The following is a 16,344-nucleotide window of genomic DNA, read 5'->3' on the forward strand; positions in this document are numbered from 1 at the left end:
TATCCTCTCATCTACGTTTCGGCTTCCCCAAAGGTATTTTTCCCTCCGGTCTCCCAACTAACACTCTATATGCATTTCTGGATTCGCCCATACGTGCTACGTGCCCTGCCCATCTCAAACGTCTGGATTTAATGTTCCTAATTATGTAAGGTGAAGAATACAATGCGTGCAGTTCTGCGTTGTGTAACTTTCTCCATTCTCCTGTAACTTCTTCCCTTTTAGCCCCAAGAACCTTATTCTCAAACACCCTTAACCTCTGTTCCTCTCTCAAAGTGAGAGTCCAAGTTTAACAACCATAAAGAACAACCGGTAATATAACTGTTTTATAAATTCTGACTTTCAGATCTTTTGATAACATTATTATTATTATTATTATTATTATTATTATTATTATTATTATTATTATTATTATTATACACTTTTCGTGAAGCGCCCTGGTATTAATTTATTTACGACTACACTCCTCACAATAAGGAATCTGCAGCTGGTTTAACTTCAAGCTGTACGAGGGCCGAGACGGGCAGTAGGCGGAGCCAGAGTGTAGTCGTAGCCCTGGAAGAAAGGTTCAACGTCAATCAGCGATATTTTACACAACTTGTTTCTGTAAGTTTTCAACGTCTTACAGTTGAAATTTGCAGGTAATATTTACAGGTTATCTTTATTTTTTAGGTATCTCAGCATATCTGCAAAATTTGAGGTAGGGTGTGTTTCCCTTTTCGGTAGAAAAATCGCCGCGTCTGTGCCAGCGCACTGGTCTTCCATCCTAGCGACCTGAGTTCGACCCCCGGAGAGGTCATGATAGAATATGTGGTGGACAATGCAGACGTTGCAGAGGGGTTTTCTCGTGATACTCCCGTTTCTTTCTAAATAAAAATTATGGATTCAACTACAAAGACTTTATTATGACGACAACAACAATGACAAGATAAAAATACACGAACGCAATTTTTTTTAGTTTGTGAATTAGCAAGGGAAGGGATTTTAGCAAGAGAAGTAATGAATTTATTATATCGACAATAATGACAGAGCAAGAAACCACAAGAACGCAATCTTTTTGAGCTACTGAATTAAATAAAAGCATTTTCACGTAATATAATATATATTTTTAGAGTAATCTCATGAAACCCCACCATACATTTTTGGAGACTGTATTAATAAGAGCTTATCTACATAGTGCATATATGTACGACAATAGTGGGAGAATTGTGAACATTTTGAGAAATATAACTTTAACAATTTCTGGAAAAAAACGAGATACAATTTCTACAAATGTTAAGTAAAAAATAAAAAAAAAGAGTACCAATTTAAAATTTCTTATTTGGTACTTAAATCAGAGACAAGACGTAGAGAACAAGTGTTGAATTTGTAAGTAAAGACTGAATAGGGGTTGGAAAATGAAATTCGCAATTTAAGAAAATGAAGCTAGATAGACCTGCATGGACAGAATAACCTGTTCTTGTCTATCTTTCTCACGCCCGCTGCACCACATACACGTTTGTGCGTGCGTGCGTTGACCAATTGGGAAGCGTCTTGTATGTCCGTCTGCTATCATTGCATTTCGTGGAGTCGCCTGTATGTTTTTCTGCATCAGTTTCGTTTCCTTTAAACTCTGTGTGACTTTACAATTATTATTAAATAAAACGTTCGTGTTAATATATAAGTGACAGAAAGAGAATGGATTTCTCAAAGGGGCATAAATAGACGAAGTTTGAATTCGTTGGTGTACAAATTGTCGTCGAATTCGTAGGTTGTACCTCGTAGCATATGCCGTGTGTTGATTTCATCATCATCATCATCATCATCATCATCATCATCATCATCATCATCATCATCATCATCATCATCATCATCAACAACAACAACAACAACAAAGAACTCAGCCGTAACTCGTCTTTGAATTGAAGGCTCTTACCAGATCTTCAGAAGATCATATGATAATTTGTGACAGCTAAAACAAATTAAAGGGCAAGCTTTATCCGAGTTATTCGCTCTCCGTAGTCTTTGTCCATCACGTCAACAATTGAATAGCTAAGCGGAAAAACGTTGCAAGCGCCAAATTAAAATTTTACAGAAACTGAAAAAGAAATACTTGCCAGTGTTACCTATTCATGTAAGGGCATTACCCATCAATGCTTTTATACGCAAGCTCAAGACATATTTGATTTAAAACCCTTTGTATAGTCTTGATGAATTTTGTAATATTAATTTTTAATGTTATTTTTTTTATTGACGTTGCTATGCATTATTTGTAATGTCTTCAACATTAATAAAGTATCTATCTATAACTGCGGAATTACAGAACAGAACTGATACTAAAAATGAGCTAAATTTCACCTCAAGGGGGCTAAATATTTCTATCATCGACATGCCTTCGCAGCAACACTACCACTATCACCAATAATAATAATAATAATAATAATAATAATAATAATAATAATAATAATAATAATAAGCTTCTCTAAGCGTATCATTCCTCTTAAAATTCTTGCCATGTAGTCGTCTTCCTTCTCTTCGTCTACTGTTTCAATCTGTCTTGAGGGTCCAGCTTCACATTCTTTATCGTCACTTTAATACACAACACTCGTTCCTATGCGGTCAATAACGTTATCTGGCAATTTATAATATGTGTAACAATCTTGTGTGTAATCCTTACCGTATTGAGAAGTGTAAGAATGGGCTGACAGCGAAGTGATAAATTAAATAATCGCACGAGCCTCGATTTACGATTTATTTTTAATTTACTTTACATTGTTGGAGTCATTAGCTAATCACTGGATTTTAAAATATTCCTCCCCTCCCTTCTACACTCTAACCGTTGCTTAACGAGATTATATAATTAATATAATAATATTTATATAATATATAATAATAATAATAATAATAATAATAATAATAATAATAATAATAATAATAATATATATTATAATAATCTCGTATGCAACGACTCTTATACCATTTATACAAAGACGAATGTGGTAATTATTATTAAGAAATGTCAATTGTTACATAAGTTACAAATTCACATTACGTTAAAAATGTTAAAGTCTCGACGGTAAATTATAAAAGAAACCCTAGATTTTGCGCCAGATTTTATCCTAAAGAAGGGGCTTTTTCAAGAAATGAGTGCCAAAAGCGAAATACAAAAGGCTATTTCTAGCTCGAAAAGGGCTAAATTGGCAACGCTGCTGATGCTTAGAGTTGTGACGTTTTCTCAAAACATCTTATCAACCGCCTAGATTCTACAGCTTGTATTTCCATTTCCAACCAATAAAGTTTATTACAGTATAGAACAGAGTAAGCCTACATGCAACGTGTTTATATTAAAACGCTGCAATAGGATATAAAATTATAAAATGTCGCTTGCAACGTTTTACTGCTTTGCTATTCAATTATAAAATTACACTTGTACGTTAAAAGTATTGTTAAATATAGAACTGTCAGCTTCTGTAACTATCACAAGAGCAGAATATATTAATCATATCCCCAATTTAACAGAAATGTGTGGGATTGTGAGTTTGCGAATAGGAGAGACTTAGGAAGAAAGCGGTCGTGTTCTATTTTAAAATTCTATCCAAGCATTTACCTTATGGAAAAGAAGGCAATGTGAACGTCAGACAGGAAAGCGGATTTCAGTGTTCGAATGCCGGACCTCCAAGCGGCGGGAGTGTGATGTTGAGATTTTATTTGCTTTCGTCTGAAACTGTGATTAACAGTGCATACATTTTCAGTTTTCTCTCATATCGACTTGAGTTTTGTTTACTTTTATAATTGTGTACATCTGTGAGCCGGGAATGGCTATGTCCAGAAAGTGTGGCCACAACCATCCCAACTTCCTTCTCTGGACCGTGGAAATGTGACATTCGGTGAGTAACTGACATAAAAGTTTAATTAATATAAGACTCAGCCACAACATGAGATATCTCAGTTCGACGACACACACATTTCATCGTACATATGACCACCAACCAACTTTAATAAGCTTATTGTATGGCATATATTGCAAAAAGTTAGCACTAACCAGAGCTAAAGTTCAATAACACTTTTGAAACAGCTTTAGCAATAGACAATAGCTGGCTTACCTAGGACACTGTCACTGTCGTAGATCTGGGACAACGAACTGGTCTCATGATCCAAGGCTGCGCTCGAGCGGCTGGCTTATCTAGTTCGTTTCTCCGAGTTTTCCTGAACTGTAAGACAGATGTCAGGTAATTTCATGGCGAATCCTCCGTCTTATCTCATCACGAATTACACTAGTACTCGCAATTGACACAACATTGTCAAACAATTTATTAAAGAAGTAAAAAAACACGCGGTACCGATACTAGCCTATTTAATTGACATGCTATAAAATGTAAAATTTGTAATTACTAGCTAGTCAGTAATTAGTTTATTACTTAGTTGTTAGTTAGTGAATTAACAGTTATTTCGTTATTGGCACAACCAATTAGTTGGTACTTACTTGTTACTCAATGTTACAGAAAAACATTTATCAAACATCCTTAAGATTACATTACAATAATAATAAAATATATGTTAATCTTTCGTTTGCTAATGCCATGTTTAATATAAATAAATAAAATGTGCGTAGGAAAGTATCAACAATTTATTACTGCTCCAATATGCAATGAAGAATCATTAGGCCTACAAATAACTTCGATTGTGAAACTAGCAATAAAGAAATTAAACAATTTAATGTCCAATATTTAATAAATACACTTTGATTTAAAAAAGTGAATGTAATATAATTTGTATAGGGCCTACCTTCTTATATTTAACAATGTATATAATTTCATAGCAATAACGTTTCTAAATTTCCACAATGGCGTCAACTTCGGATTCAAACTAGATATTTTAACAGTATTGTTACATAAAACTGTATTTTTTGTGTGACAATTTGCGATACGGTAGCAATTAGTTACAAAATAATCCACTTTTAGATTTAATAATTATACTAAAATATATATCGTTTGATTTCTGCAAAGTCGTGTATGTTATCTCATTAACATGGAAATTGTATTGACGTGCTTTTGGTATGAACATGTAAATTCGGAATTAACTTTATAAAAAATAATTGTTCCGGAGTTCATTCGCGTCATCTTGTGAACCCCGTTGTCATTTGCGCAATCATTTCGTCGCAGTATCTTTTCTAGTGTGGTTGGAATTTGCATTGTCTGCCTTCGTAATTTAGATAAGGTAAACATATTTTAGGAATTGCTGTACATTGTCTATATCAAACTTTAGCTGTCCCTGCCTAGGTCGTTCTTGCACGCATGAAAATAACAATGGATTTACAATATTTGGCAAGGAAGTACTATGTGACTCAAAAGGAAGACGGAAATAACAGAAGGCTTACGGTTTCATGTATGGAATTATGGACATTATAAGTGCAGTAAGGGTTTTCATGTACAAAGAAGATTGTATATCGAAAACAAACATTAAATGAAAATTGAATTATTATTGTATATCGAAAACAAACATTAAATGAAAATTGAATTATTATTAAAACATCAATTTGAGTGTTATATTACCCTATGTGTACGCGCGGGGAATTATTTCGTACTGCATAGCAACTCGCGCCTTGTTTCGTACCGCTCCTCATGCTCATTACACAGTAGGTATAATCAATTTCTATGCATCGAAACTGCAGTAAACAATTTTTACTATTGCAATTAATCCAAAAATAAAATCGAAATTATTGTGTTATGAAATGTCATTAAACATTATATATTTTATACTTATTTTAATTAACAAATTCGGTTTACGTAAATTTGAAGATAGCGCCATTTCTCTTCCAGTTTTCCGCGTACAGTGTTCGAGTGTGGATGTGTTGTTACGAAGCTCAAGATTATTCGTGCTTGCCTAGCGTCGGTGCAAATTCAGGTACAAATATAGTGTTATTGTTCTATTTTGATGTATTAATTGCATTTTTATTTAATTTTCTACATGAAAATACTTTTAAATAGTTATTTTTTAATTCTATATTGAAATGATCTTAGGCCTAGCTACCTAGAGACAACTTCGGATAACTTTTACTGTAGCATTATTGTCATTGTTGTGTCGAAAATTTATTTATTTATTTAATTATTTTAATGAGAGGTACATAGATAACTTATTTTTTACCTAAACACAACCCCAAGATTAAAACAATAACTTGATACAACTTAAAATTAAATCTAATAAAGGAACTAAAAGCTAAGAACTAAATAGAGGCATGAGGGTGTCATCATAAAATCATAATATAAGGTATGTATGTATGTATTTATTTACACTGCAAGTGGACAAGCACCCGGTGGCAGTGGTATACACAATATAAACAATAGACAATAAAATGCGGACATTATTTACATGTTTTCTTTTGCAGAAATCATTCCAATTGAAAGTATGTTTGCAGATGATTATGAAATCTCTAGAAAGTACTACAAAAAATGGATTTCGTACATACGTACTTGTATACTCAAGAACAGGAACGTAGCTGTCCATGTAGCGCATGCGTAGCATCATTTTTTATGAAGTACCGTTGTCTTTGAAAAGAGAATGTTCGGTGCACTTCCATCATTAAACAAACGGGACGTCACTACCTAGAACCGGTTTGCATGGGAATTCTCAGTGTATTAAACTACGTAGGTGCCGTATGTAATTTCACAGCCTAATAATAATAATAATAATAATAATAATAATAATAATAATAATAATAATAATAATAATAACCTTTAATAACAGAAAAACATTCACAAATGTCACAGGCTTCGTCATACACAATAATAATAATAATAATAATAATAATAATAATAATAATAATAATAATAATAATAATAATAATAACAAATATCACATCTATACAGTACATTAAACGACTATCTACAACACACATTTTGTAGCATTTAGATCAACGGTACACACATTAATGGACCTTAATCCTTACAACGTTAAACTAAATACTATAAGATGATAAGTGCATTTATTGAAGCATAATAAATTATACAAACTCATTGTATACAAGATCCTTCGCACGAGCTCGTACGGCCATTCGTGCTGTAGCTATGCACAGTTTGAGTCTTCAAAACGAAAATAATACCTACTAATAATAAAATAGTGAAACAATAGTTATTATTATTACTACCGTTATCATTGATTACCACTATTATAACTAATCTAACTTTATACCAAATTTCACAAAAAATAATACAAATAAAATAAAAGGGAGATATGAAAAACACACACGCACAGTGACACACACACACACAGATATATACAGTATAAACAATTCAATTTAATCCAATAGTAGTAAAAAAAAGTGGAACTTAAACATAATAAAATAATAAACACTGACACACAAACACAAAAAGAAGTCATAATCATTACACTAATTTATCACAAAACTCACATTACAGAAAACCTACATGAATGCGGAAAAATACTCTCTGACCCTGCATCATGTAGAAGAAATACTTATTTTATAATAAAATAATAAACAATAACACACACACACACACACACACACACAAAGAAGTCAAATTCATTACAATAATTTATCACAAAACACACATTACAGAAAAACAGTATGATGCGGAAAAAATACTCTCTGAGCATGCGTCATGCAGAAGAAATACTTACTTTATAATAAAATAATAAACAATAACACACAAACACAAAAAGAAGTCAAATTTATTACACTAAATTATTACAATACACACATTATCCATGATGAGGAAAACTACTCTCTAAGCATTCAAAATGCACTAGAAATATTTAATTATTTAACAATACGACGAAACACATTTTTAGTAGGAATGCAAACATGAAGAAGATAAACTTCTTAACTAGGTCTACTACTACAAAACACGTATTATTATTATAATAATTAAAACACTTCATAAAGGGATCCTGGAATAACGAAGTTCATATATGTTAATTAATTGAAATTTAATAATTAGAACTCGACCTTATCGGGATACTGAAATCTTGCAGATAAGTGTTAATTAGTTAAAATTTAATAATTAAAACACGCCCTTATTAGGATCTTGCAATCAACCAGATGATGTATTAATTAGTTGAAATATAATAATTAGAACCCGCACTTATAGGCATCATGCAATAATGCAGATGATGTTTTAATTAGCTAAAATTTAATAATTAGAACATGCCCTTATTGGGATCCTGCAATTATGCAGATAACTGTTAATTAGTTAAAATTTAATAATTAGAACACGCCCTTATTGGGATCCTGCAATCATGCAGATAAGTGTTAAAATGTTATGTTTTATTTAACGACGCTCGCAACTGCAGAGGTTATAACAGCATCGCCGGATGTGCCGCAATTTTATCCTGCAGGAGTTATTTTACATGCCAGTAAAACTACTGACATAAGCCTGTCGCATTTAAGCACACTTAAATGCCATCGACTTGGACCGGGATCGAAGCCGCAACTTTGGGCATAGAAGGCCAGAGCTATACCAACTCGCCAACCCCGTCGACCAGATAAGTGTTAAATAGATAAAATTTAACAATTAGAACACGCCCTTATTGCGGTCCTGCAAACATTCACTTAACTAGTAATTAGTAAAAATTTAATAATTAGAACATGTACTTACTGGGGGTCCTGCAATCATGCAGATAAGTGATAATTAGTAAAAATTTAATAATTACAAAACGCCCTTATTGAGGTTCTGCAATCATGTAGTTAAGTGTTAATTAGTTAAAATTTAATAATTAGAACTCCCATTTATTGGGGTTATGCAATCATACAGTTAAGTGTTAATTAGAAAAAATTTAATAATTAGAACACGCTCTTATTGGGGTTCTGCAATCATGCAGTTAAGAATTAATTAGTTAAAATTTAATTATTAAAACACGCCCTCATTGGGGTTACGGAAACATTCAGTTAAGTGTTAATTAGTTAAAATATAATAATTACAACATACCACTATTGGAGTTCTGCTATCATGCAGTTAAATGTTGTTTAGTTAAAATTTAATTATTAAAACACGCCCTTATTGGGGATATGAAATCATGCAGTTAAAAGTTAATTAGTTAAAATTTAATTATTAAAACACGGCATTATTGGGGTTATGCAATCATGCAGTAAAGTGTTACGTAGTTAAAATTTAATAATTAGAACACGCACTTATTGGGGTTCTGCAATCTTGCAGTTAAGTATTAATTAGTTAAATATAATAATAAGAACACGCCCTTATTGGAGTTATGCAATTATGCAGATAAGTGTTAATTAGTTAAAATTTAATAATTAGAACACGCCTTTATAGGGGGTTCTGCAATCACGCAGTTAAGATTTAATTAGTTAAATTATAATAATTAGAATACACAATTATTTTGGGGTTCTGCAAAAATTCAGTTAACTCATAATTAGTTAAAATTTAATAATTTGAACACGTCCTTATTGGAGTCCTGCAATGATGCAGTTAAGTGTTAATTAGTAAGAATTTATTAATTAGAACAGGCCCGTATTGGGATTCCGCAATTATGCAGTTAAGTGTTAATTAGTTAAAATATAATAATTAGAACACGCCCCTTTTGGGGTTCTGCGATCATGCAGTTAAGTGTTAATTAGTTAAAATATAATAATTAGAACACGCCCCTTTTGGGGTTCTGCAATCATGCAGTTAAGTGTTCATTAGTTAAAATTTAATTATTAGAACACGCCCTTATTGGGGTTCTGCAATCATGCAGTTAAGTGTTAAATAGTTAAAATTTAAAAATTAGAACACGACCTTATTGCGGTCCTGCAAACATTCACTTAACTAGTAATTAGTAAAAATTTAATAATTAGAACATGTACTTACTGGGGGTCCTGCAATCATGCAGATAAGTGATAATTAGTAAAAATTTTATAATTAGAACACGCCCTTATTGGGGTTCTGCAATCATGCAGTTAAGTGTTAATTACTTAAAATTTACTAATTAGAACACGCCCATATTGGAGTTCTGCAATCATGCAGTTAAGTGTTAATTAGTTAAAATTTAATAATTAGAACACGCACTTATTGGGGTCTGCTATCATGCAGTTAAGTGTTAATTAGTTAAAATTTAATAATTAGGACACGCATTTATTGGGCTTCTGCAATCATGCAGTTAAGTGTTAATTAGTTAAAATTTAATAATTAGAACACGCCCTTAGTGGGGTTCTGCAATCTTGCAGTTAAGTGTTAATTAGCTAAAATATAATAATTAGAACACGCCATTATTCGGGTTCTGCAATCATGCAGTTAACTGTTCATTAGTTAAAACTTAATAATTAGAACACGCCTTTATTGCGGTTCTGCAATCATGCAGTTAAGTGTTAATTAGTTAAAATATAAAAAATTAGAACCCGCCTTTATTGGGGTTCTGCTATCATGCAGTTAAGTGTTAATTAGTTGAAATTTAATAATTGGAACACGCCCATACTGGGGTTCTGCAATCATGCAGTTAAGTGTTAATTAGTTAAAATTTAATAATTAGAACACGCCCTTACTGGGTTTCTGCTATCATGCAGTTAAGTGTTAATTAGTTAAAATTTAATAATTAGAACACGCCCTTACTGGGGTTCTGCAATCATGCAGTTAAGTGTTAATTAGTTAAAATTTAATAATTAGAACACGCCCTTACTGGGGTTCTGCAATCATGCAATTAAGTATTAATTAGTTAAAATATAATAATTGGAACACGCCCCTATTGGGTTCTGCAATGATGCAGTTAAGTGTTATTTAGAAAAAATGTAATAATTAGGACACGCCATTATTGGGGTTCTGCAATCACGCAGTAAAGCGTTAATTAGTTAAAATTTAATAATTAGAACACGCCCTTATTGGGGTTCTGCAATCATGCAGTTAAGTGTTAATTAGTTAAAATTTAATAATTAGAACACGCCCTTATTGGGGTTCTGCAATCATGCAGTTAAGTGTTAATTAGTTAAAATATAATAATTAGAACACGCCCCTATCGTGGTTCTGCAATTATGCAGTTAAATGTTAATTACTAAAAATTGTATAATTAGAACACGCCCTTATTAGGGTTGTGCAATGATGCTGTTAAGTCTTAATTAGTTAAAATTTAATAATTAGAACACGCCTTATTGGGGTTCTGCTATCATGCAGTTAAGTGTTAATCAGTTAAAATTTAATAATTAGAACACGCCCTTATTGGGGTTCTGCTATCATGCAGTTAAGTGTTAATTAGTTAAAATTTAATAATTAGAACACGCCCTTCTTGGGGTTCTGCTATCATGCAGTTAAGTGTTAATCAGTTAAAATTTAATAATTAGAACACGCCCTTATTGGGGTTCTGCTATCTTGCAGTTAAGCGTTAATTAGTTAAAATTTAATAATTAGAACACGCCCTTATTTCCGTACTGCAATTATGCAGTTAAGTGCTAATTAGTTAAAATTTAATAATTAGAACACGCCTTTATTGGGGTTCTGCTATTATGCAGTTAAGTGCTAATTAGTTAAAATATAATAATTAGAACACGCCCTTATTGGGGTTCTGCTATTATGCAGTTAAGTGCTAATTAGTTAAAATTTAATAATTAGAACACGCCCTTATTGGGGTTCTGCTATTATGCAGTTAAGTGTTAATTAGTTAAAATATAATAATTAGAACACGCCCTTATTGGGGTTCTGCTATTATGCAGTTAAGTGTTAATTAGTCAAAATTTAATAATTAGAACACGCCCTTATTGGGGTTCTGCTATCATGCAGTTAAGTGTTAATTAGTTAAAATTTAATAATTAGAACACGCCCTTATTGGGGTTCTGCTATCATGCAGTTAAGTGTTAATTACTTAAAATTTAATAATTAGAACACGCCCTTATTGGGGTTCTGCTATCATGCAGTTAAGTGTTAATTACTTAAAATTTAATAATTAGAACACGCCCTTATTGGGGTTCTGCTATCATGCAGTTAAGTGTTAATTACTTAAAATTTAATAATTAGAACACGCCCTTATTGGGGTTCTGCTATCATGCAGTTAAGTGTTAATTAGTTAAAATTTAATAATTAGAACACGCCTTATTGGGGTTCTGCTATCATGCAGTTAAGTGTTAATTACTTAAAATTTAATAATTAGAACACGCCCTTATTGGGGTTCTGCTATCATGCAGTTAAGTGTTAATTACTTAAAATTTAATAATTAGAACACGCCCTTATTGGGGTTCTGCTATCAAGCAGTTAAGTGTTAATTACTTAAAATTTAATAGTTAGAACACGCCTTATTGGGGTTCTGCTATCATGCAGTTAAGTGTTAATTACTTAAAATTTAATAGTTAGAACACGCCTTATTGGGGTTCTGCAATCATGCAGTTAAGTGTTAATTACTTAAAATTTAATAGTTAGAACACGCCTTTATTGGGGTTCTGCTATTATGCAGTTAAGTGTTAATTAGTTAAAATATAATAATTAGAACACGCCCTTATTTCCGTACTGCAATTATGCAGTTAAGTGCTAATTAGTTAAAATTTAATAATTAGAACACGCCTTTATTGGGGTTCTGCTATTATGCAGTTAAGTGCTAATTAGTTAAAATATAATAATTAGAACACGCCCTTATTGGGGTTCTGCTATTATGCAGTTAAGTGCTAATTAGTTAAAATTTAATAATTAGAACACGCCCTTATTGGGGTTCTGCTATTATGCAGTTAAGTGTTAATTAGTTAAAATATAATAATTAGAACACGCCCTTATTGGGGTTCTGCTATTATGCAGTTAAGTGTTAATTAGTCAAAATTTAATAATTAGAACACGCCCTTATTGGGGTTCTGCTATCATGCAGTTAAGTGTTAATTAGTTAAAATTTAATAATTAGAACACGCCCTTATTGGGGTTCTGCTATCATGCAGTTAAGTGTTAATTACTTAAAATTTAATAATTAGAACACGCCCTTATTGGGGTTCTGCTATCATGCAGTTAAGTGTTAATTACTTAAAATTTAATAATTAGAACACGCCCTTATTGGGGTTCTGCTATCATGCAGTTAAGTGTTAATTACTTAAAATTTAATAATTAGAACACGCCCTTATTGGGGTTCTGCTATCATGCAGTTAAGTGTTAATTAGTTAAAATTTAATAATTAGAACACGCCTTATTGGGGTTCTGCTATCATGCAGTTAAGTGTTAATTACTTAAAATTTAATAATTAGAACACGCCCTTATTGGGGTTCTGCTATCATGCAGTTAAGTGTTAATTACTTAAAATTTAATAATTAGAACACGCCCTTATTGGGGTTCTGCTATCAAGCAGTTAAGTGTTAATTACTTAAAATTTAATAGTTAGAACACGCCTTATTGGGGTTCTGCTATCATGCAGTTAAGTGTTAATTACTTAAAATTTAATAGTTAGAACACGCCTTATTGGGGTTCTGCAATCATGCAGTTAAGTGTTAATTACTTAAAATTTAATAGTTAGAACACGCCTTTATTGGGGTTCTGCTATCATGCAGTTAAGTGTTAATTAGTTAAAATATCATAATTAGAACACGCCTTATTGGGGTTGTGCAATTATGCAGTTAAGTGTTAATTAGTTAAAATATAATAATTAGAACACGCCCTTATTGGGGTTCTGCTATCAAGCAGTTAAGTGTTAATTACTTAAAATTTAATAGTTAGAACACGCCTTATTGGGGTTGTGCAATCATGCAGATAAGTGTTAATTAGTTAAAATGTAATAGTTAGAACACGCCTTTATTGGGGTTCTGCTATCATGCAGTTAAGTGTTAATTACTTAAAATTTAATAATTAGAACACGCCTTATTGGGGTTCTGCTATCATGCAGTTAAGTGTTAATTACTTAAAATTTAATAATTAGAACACGCCCTTATTGGGGTTCTGCTATCATGCAGTTAAGTGTTAATTACTTAAAATTTAATAATTAGAACACGCACTTATTGGGGTCTGCTATCATGCAGTTAAGTGTTAATTAGTTAAAATTTAATAATTAGGACACGCATTTATTGGGCTTCTGCAATCATGCAGTTAAGTGTTAATTAGTTAAAATTTAATAATTAGAACACGCCCTTAGTGGGGTTCTGCAATCTTGCAGTTAAGTGTTAATTAGCTAAAATATAATAATTAGAACACGCCATTATTCGGGTTCTGCAATCATGCAGTTAACTGTTCATTAGTTAAAACTTAATAATTAGAACACGCCTTTATTGCGGTTCTGCAATCATGCAGTTAAGTGTTAATTAGTTAAAATATAAAAAATTAGAACCCGCCTTTATTGGGGTTCTGCTATCATGCAGTTAAGTGTTAATTAGTTGAAATTTAATAATTGGAACACGCCCATACTGGGGTTCTGCAATCATGCAGTTAAGTGTTAATTAGTTAAAATTTAATAATTAGAACACGCCCTTACTGGGTTTCTGCTATCATGCAGTTAAGTGTTAATTAGTTAAAATTTAATAATTAGAACACGCCCTTACTGGGGTTCTGCAATCATGCAGTTAAGTGTTAATTAGTTAAAATTTAATAATTAGAACACGCCCTTACTGGGGTTCTGCAATCATGCAATTAAGTATTAATTAGTTAAAATATAATAATTGGAACACGCCCCTATTGGGTTCTGCAATGATGCAGTTAAGTGTTATTTAGAAAAAATGTAATAATTAGGACACGCCATTATTGGGGTTCTGCAATCACGCAGTAAAGCGTTAATTAGTTAAAATTTAATAATTAGAACACGCCCTTATTGGGGTTCTGCAATCATGCAGTTAAGTGTTAATTAGTTAAAATTTAATAATTAGAACACGCCCTTATTGGGGTTCTGCAATCATGCAGTTAAGTGTTAATTAGTTAAAATATAATAATTAGAACACGCCCCTATCGTGGTTCTGCAATTATGCAGTTAAATGTTAATTACTAAAAATTGTATAATTAGAACACGCCCTTATTAGGGTTGTGCAATGATGCTGTTAAGTCTTAATTAGTTAAAATTTAATAATTAGAACACGCCTTATTGGGGTTCTGCTATCATGCAGTTAAGTGTTAATCAGTTAAAATTTAATAATTAGAACACGCCCTTATTGGGGTTCTGCTATCATGCAGTTAAGTGTTAATTAGTTAAAATTTAATAATTAGAACACGCCCTTCTTGGGGTTCTGCTATCATGCAGTTAAGTGTTAATCAGTTAAAATTTAATAATTAGAACACGCCCTTATTGGGGTTCTGCTATCTTGCAGTTAAGCGTTAATTAGTTAAAATTTAATAAATAGAACACGCCCTAATTGGGGTTCTGCTATAATGCAGTTAAATGTTAATTAGTAAAATTTTTGTAATTAGAACACGCCCTTATTGGGGTTCTGCTATCATGCAGTTAAGTGTTAATTAGGTAAAATTTAATAATTAGAACACACCCTTATTGGGGTTCTGCAATCTTGCAGTTAAGTGTTAATTAGTTAAAATTTAGTAATTAGAACACGTCCTTATTGGGGTTCTGCAATCATGCAGTTAAGTGTTAATTAGTTAAAATTTAAATATTAGAACACGCCCTTAGTGGGGTTCTTCAATCATGCAGTTAAGTGATAATTATTTAAAATATAATAATAAGAACACGCCCTTTTTGGGGTTCTGCTATCATGCAGTTACGTGTTAATTAGTAGAAATTTTATAATTAGAACAAGCCCTTATTGGGGTTCTGCAATCATGCAGTTAAGTGTTAATTAGTTAAAATATCATAATTAGAACACACCCTAATTGGGGTTCTGCAATTATGCAGTTAAGTGTTAATTAGTTAAAATATAATAATTAGAACACGCCCTTATTTCCGTACTGCAATTATGCAGTTAAGTGCTAATTAGTTAAAATTTAATAATTAGAACACGCCTTTATTGGGGTTCTGCTATTATGCAGTTAAGTGTTAATTAGTCAAAATTTAATAATTAGAACACGCCCTTATTGGGGTTCTGCTATCATGCAGTTAAGTGTTAATTAGTTAAAATTTAATAATTAGAACACGCCCTTATTGGGGTTCTGCTATCATGCAGTTAAGTGTTAATTACTTAAAATTTAATAATTAGAACACGCCCTTATTGGGGTTCTGCTATCATGCAGTTAAGTGTTAATTACTTAAAATTTAATAATTAGAACACGCCCTTATTGGGGTTCTGCTATCATGCAGTTAAGTGTTAATTACTTAAAATTTAATAATTAGAACACGCCCTTATTGGGGTTCTGCTATCATGCAGTTAAGTGTTAATTAGTTAAAATTTAATAATTAGAACACGCCTTATTGGGGTTCTGCTATCATGCAGTTAAGTGTTAATTACTTAAAATTTAATAATTAGAACACGCCCTTATTGGGGTTCTGCTATCATGCAGTTAAGTGTTAATTACTTAAAATTTAATAATTAGAACA

This window comes from Periplaneta americana, chromosome 2 (genome assembly GCF_040183065.1).
Source record: "Periplaneta americana isolate PAMFEO1 chromosome 2, P.americana_PAMFEO1_priV1, whole genome shotgun sequence".
Taxonomy (NCBI): Eukaryota; Metazoa; Arthropoda; class Insecta; order Blattodea; family Blattidae; genus Periplaneta; species Periplaneta americana.